This window comes from Triticum dicoccoides, chromosome 1B (assembly GCF_002162155.2).
Source record: "Triticum dicoccoides isolate Atlit2015 ecotype Zavitan chromosome 1B, WEW_v2.0, whole genome shotgun sequence".
Taxonomy (NCBI): domain Eukaryota; kingdom Viridiplantae; phylum Streptophyta; class Magnoliopsida; order Poales; family Poaceae; genus Triticum; species Triticum dicoccoides.
In genome coordinates, this window is record NC_041381.1 from 409,454,077 (window position 1) to 409,460,193 (window position 6,117).

Below are 6,117 nucleotides of genomic sequence, written 5' to 3' on the forward strand. Positions count from 1 at the left end.
TCAATACCATGTTCTCCTTGATCTTCTTGGAGACCTATTCAATGTAACTCCTTTTGCGGTGTGTTTGTCGAGATCCGATGAATTATGGATTTATGATCAAGTTTATCTATGATAAATATTTGAATCTCCTCTGAATTCTTTTATGTGTGATTAAGTTATCTTTGCAAGTCTCTTCGAATTATCAGGTTGGTTTGGCCTACTAGATTGATCTTTCTTGCAATGGGAGAAGTGCTTAGCTTTGGGTTCAATCTTGCGGTGTCCTTTCCCAGTGACAGCAGGGGCAGCAAGGCACGTACTGTATTGTTTCCATCGAGGATAAAAAGATGGGGTTTATATCATATTGCATGAGTTTATCCCTCTACATCATGTCATCTTTCTTAAAGCGTTACTCTGTTCTTTATGAACTTAATACTGTAGATGCATGCTGGATAGCGGTCGATGTGTGGAGTAATCGTAGTAGATGCAGGCAGGAGTCGGTCTACTTGTCACGGACGTGATGCCTATATACATGATCATGCCTAGATAATCTCATAATTATTCGCTTTTCTATCAATTTCTTGATAGTAATTTGCTCACCCACCGTAATACTTATGCTCTCTTGAGAGAAGCCACTAGTGAAACCTATGGCCCCCGAGTCTATCTTTTATCATATAAGCTTTCAATCTACTTTTATTTGCATCTTTACTTTTCCAATCTATATTATAAAATACCAAAAATATATTTATCTTATCATACTATCTCTATCAGATCTCACTTTTGCAAGTGGCCTTGAAGGGATTGACAACCCCATTATTGCGTTGGTTGCGAGTTCTTGTTTGTTTGTGTAGCTGCGTGGGACTTTTGAGGAGCCTCCTACTGGATTGATACCTTGGTTCTCAAAAACTGAGGGAAATACTTACGCTACTATTGCTGCATCACCCTTTCCTCTTCAAGGAAAACCAACGCAAGCTCAAGACGTAGCATATAGCCAGACTATATGGTTTTGAAGGGATAGCTTTCTTTGGCCATGTTATTTTGAGAAGACATGATTGCTTTGTTAGTATGCTTGAAGTATTATTGTTTTTATGTCAATATTAAACTTTTGTCTTGAATCCTTCGAATCTGAATATTCTTGCCACAATAGAGAAGATTACATGGATAAATATGTTAGGTATCATTCCACATCAAAAATTCTTTTTTATCATTTACCTACTCGAGGACGAGAAGGAATTAAGCTTGGGGATGTTTGATACGTCTCCAACGTATCTATAATTTTTGATTGTTCCATGCTATTATATGATCAATCTTGGATGTTTTATATGCATTTATACGCATTTTATATGATTTTTGGGACTAACCTATTAACCTAGAGCCCAGTGCCAGTTTCTGTTTTTCCTTGTTTTTGAGTTCTACAGAAAAGGAATACCAAACGGGGTCCAATTGATGTGCCAATTTTTGATGATTTTTTATGGACCAATGGAAGCCCCCGAAGTAGAAGAGTTGGGCCAGAAGAGTCCCGAGCCATCCACGAGGGTAGAGGGCGCGCCCTACCCCCCTGGGCGCGCCCCCTATCTCGTGGATGACTCGGAGACCCCCCTGACGTGAGACCGACGCCATTCCTATAAATACAGAAACCCCCAGAAAGAAACCTAGATCGGGAGTTCCGCTGCCGAAAGCCTCTATAGCCACCAAAAACCAATCGGGACCCTGTTCCGGCACCTTGTCGGAGGGGGGATCCATCACGGTGGCCATCTTCATCATCGCGGAGCTCTCCATGACGAGGAGGGAGAAGTTCACCCTTGGGGCTGAGGGTATGTACCAGTAGCTATGTGTTTGATCTCTCTCTCTCTCTCTCTCTCTCTCTCTCTCTCTCTCTCTCTCTCTCTCTTGTGTTCTTGATATGGCACGATCTTGATGTACCGTGAGCTTTGCTATTATGGTTGGATCTTATGATGTTTCTCCCCCTCTACCTTCTTGTAATGGATTGAGTTTTCCCTTTCAAGTTATCTTATCGGATTGAGTCTTTAAGGATTTGGGAACACTTAATGTATGTCTTGCGTGGGATACCCGTGGTGACAATGAGATATTCTATTGATCCACTTGATGTATGTTTTGGTGATCAACTTGCGGGTTCCATGACCTTGGGAATCTATGCATAGAGGTTGGCACACGTTTTCGTCTTGACTCTCCGGTAGAAACTTTGGGGCACTCTTTGAAGTTCTTTGTGTTGGTTGAATAGATGAATCTGAGATTGTTTGATGCATATCGTATAATCAAACCCACGGATACTTGAGGTGACATTGGAGTATCTAGGTGGCATTAGGGTTTTGGTTGATTTGTGTCTTAAGGTGTTACTTTACTACGAATTCTAGGGCTGTTTGTGACACTTATAGGAATAGCCCAATGGATTGAATGGAAAGAATAACTTTGAGGTGGTTTCATACCCTACAATAATCTTTTTGTTTGTTCTCCGCTATTAGTGACTTTGGAGTGACTCTTTGTTGCTTGTTAAGGAATAGTTATATGATCCAATTATGTTATTATTGTTGAGAGAACTTGCACTAGTGAAAGTATGAACCCTAGGCCTTGTTTCGAAGCATTGCAATACCGTTTTCGCTCACTTATGTTACTTGCTACCTTGTTGTTTTTATATTTTCAGATTACAAAAACCTATATCTACCATCCATATTGCACTTGTATCACCATCTCTTCGCCGAACTAGTGCACCTATACAATTTACCATTGTATTGGGTGTGTTGGGGACAAAAGAGACTCTTTGTTATTTGGTTGCAGGGTTGTTTGAGAGAGACCATCTTCATCCTATGCCTCCCACGGATTGATAAACCTTAGGTCATCCACTTGAGGGAAATTTGCTACTGTCCTACAAACCTCTGCACTTGGAGGCCCAACAACGTCTACAAGAAGAAGGTTGCATAGTAGACATCATTGATGTAGTTCCGCGACTGATGGATGTTCTCGACGTAGAAGTATGATTTTTGCCACAGCTTGGCTGACTGCAGCAGGGCGAGAGCCGGGAAGCGGGTCCCCACTCCGGTCCGTCGCACCGCGATGCAGGCTCCGCACTAGGCCGCCTCGTTCTTGGTGGCGGTGCCAAGCTTGAGGTAGAAGAGCTCTTCCCACAGCTCGAGTATGGGGAGCGTGCTGAGATAGCCCTCGCAGAGGGTGACGAAGGCGGAGAGCAGCACCATCGTGTTCGGCGTGAAGTGGTGGGGCTGCACTCCGTAGAAGTCAAGGAACGAGCAGAGGAATCCGCTCGCCGGCAGGCCGAAGCCGCGGAGGAAGTGCAACCGGAAGACGACGCGCTCGTCGCCCTTCGGAGCCGGTGAGATCTCTCTTTCAGGAGGAACACACACCTTGATGTTCGAGAAGTGGGGGAGTTGTCGCGTCTGGCGGAGGAACTCCAGGTGGTCGTCATGGATGTTGGAGCCGTCCCAGTCGCCTGCGTGGCCGCTGTGCGCCATGGGCTCCGAGCTCGGCAGGTGCGAGGCATTGCAGCGTGAAGAAGTCCTGCGTGATGGACTGCGGCAGCACTCCGGCGAGAAGAGAAGGCGCGGCAGCAGCAAGAGGAGAAGGAGAGAGGCAAAGTGAAGGGTGAGGAGGGGCGCGTGCGTTCTGCTGCCCCTTCTTCCCCTACTTATAGCCCCCCGGCGGCGGAGCCGAGGGGGCGGGACGTGGGGGCGCAAGATTAACTGCGCCCACTCACCACACGATCCCGCATTTCCCGCGCCATAATGGCGTGTGTTGAACACACCTAGGAAGCGCAACCCCCGCCTCGGCCGCAGCGGATCCGCGTGCATGCCAAGGCCCTGTAGTGGCGGGCCTGGGCCTTCGGCGACGTCCCGTCGCGCGCGTGGGTTGGCAGGTCAACCTGGCCGGCTGGCGCCGCGTGGCGGGCGGGCAACGGGCGGCGAGCCTGTCGCCCGGCTGGCGCGCCACCTGGCCCCCACCACAACGATTCGAATTCCACCAGGCAGCCGCGACAATGTCCGGCTCCTGGCGCCCGACTCCTCCCAGCCGGACGGAGCAGAAGGCGGAAGGCCACTTGAGGGGGAAACTGTTGAGGCTCTCCGGCCGCCCAAAGCCGTAGAACCTCACCAGCTTCGGGGACTACTGACGGGGGGATAGACCCTGGGTAGCCTCATCCACACCATAACAGTTTTTAAGACATCGAGGCTGGCCAAACCCCTTAGCTCAACTGGTCTCAAGGCCGGCCCACGCGGCTGGCTGGTGCCGACGGGCCGCCTCCTAGAAGGCAGCGCACCCCAGAAGGCGGCGAGGGCACGGGCTGACTCCTACTAGGCGGCTCCTCGCCTCCTCAAAGTTTGCACCCACCTGCTATGATAAGACAGCGTGTGGCAACAGTGCAGCCTGCCATCCCCCGAATCCAGGAAGGAACGTGGCCACAGTACGGGCGTACCAGGCAGACACCCCTCTCCTGCCACGACACTGTAATCACGCGGCCCATGACGTCGCCTACGTAAGTCCGGGCCATGCTCCCGCGATAGGCGGTCGGTGTGGCCCGCAGACGACAGGCCCCACCTGTCCGTGAATCACCAGAAGGCAGCAAGGCCAGAGCAGGCGGACACAAGGGAAGGCCGACTCCTAGCAGGAGACCGCCCCTCCCCTTGGAGTTTGTGCACCATTAACCAGAAGTGATGGGGTGTGGCTACAGTGATCGCCCGCCAGGCGGCGGTACTGTAGCCATACGCCCCTCGATCAAACTATCGTCATCAGAGGCGAGGCTACAGTGCGGCCTCGTCCTCCTGGCCCACAGGCGGCAGGCCCTACCTGTCGGCCGAGTCCATGGCAGTCGGCGGGGCCCATCAGACGGCCGGCCCAAGATGTCGGCAGAGAAGCCGGAGCCCAGAGACACTGACGGCCGGGTCCTACAACCAGCCGGATTACCATTGTACCCCTGGGGGGTAGGCCTATATAAACCCCCCAGGCTTTCCAATGCAAGGGTTCACCATTCCAGCCATCATACACCCACATAGCTAGGAAAGGAGTAGAGCTAGCTTGCCTTCTTCCTCCTCTAGCCAAACAGCTCAAGGAGCAACCTTGTAGCCACGCTATTTGATCATAGTGATGCGGAGGCCCCGTAGAGCAGGATTAGGGGTGTTATCTCTAAGGAGAGCCCCGAACCTAGGTAAGACCCGGCGTCGTTTGAGGTCTTGCCTACTCCCGCTTCTAGAGCCCGGCAACGCACTCCTGTCCCCGCACATGATAAGTCATCCCTTGGCATATGTCGAGGAAACACCACGACACTTTGAGGCTCAAGTGGGATGGCTTGGGTACCGATGGTTCCATACCGTGGCGTGGTTTGCCGTTAACTGTTGACCCACATGTGCAACATGTTTTTCAATAGTTTGTTGCACTAGCGGGTTGGAGCGGACGACAAGATACTTTTCTGGAGAGACCGCTAGCTCAATGGTTCGAACATTCAGGAGATTGCTCCGGTTGTTTGGTCTAAAGTGCGCACACAAATCATCAATCGCAAAACGGTGGAGGGGCTGGATTCTCATCGTTGGGCTTCACATGTTTCTGGAGATCTCCCAGCTGATGGCCTAGTCCAATTTATCAGATTGGAAGTTGACGTTGGTGGCTCAACTAGAACCTGCTCAGGAGGACAAAGCCATTTGGAGATGGCACATTAGCAGCAATTACACCTCGGCTTCTGCATATCGCATGCTCGCTAGAGGAGCTATCTTTGTCAAGGCTATCTAGAAGTGTTGGACGCCACTCACTGGCAAATTATTCACGAGGCTTGCCATTCAGTATCGCATCTGGACATCAGCTTGACGACTTAGACATGGGTTACAGGAGCAAATACTATCTATGTGAGCAGAAGGAGGATAATGTGGATCACATACTATTGAATTGTGTCTTCTCTCGTCAGCTATGGGACATTTGTTTCAGAAGGGCAAGAATTGGAGTCTCATTGCTGCCTTTCCAGAATGATCAAATCAGACCATGGTGGGGGGCTGCTAGGAAAAGGATGCACAAACTGAATCGGAAGGCGTTTGAGTGTCTGTCACTTTGATTTGTTGGAGCCTTTGGAAGCAAAGAAATGCAACGGTGTTCGCACGCCACCAGAATATTGTCAATGTATCGGAGCTC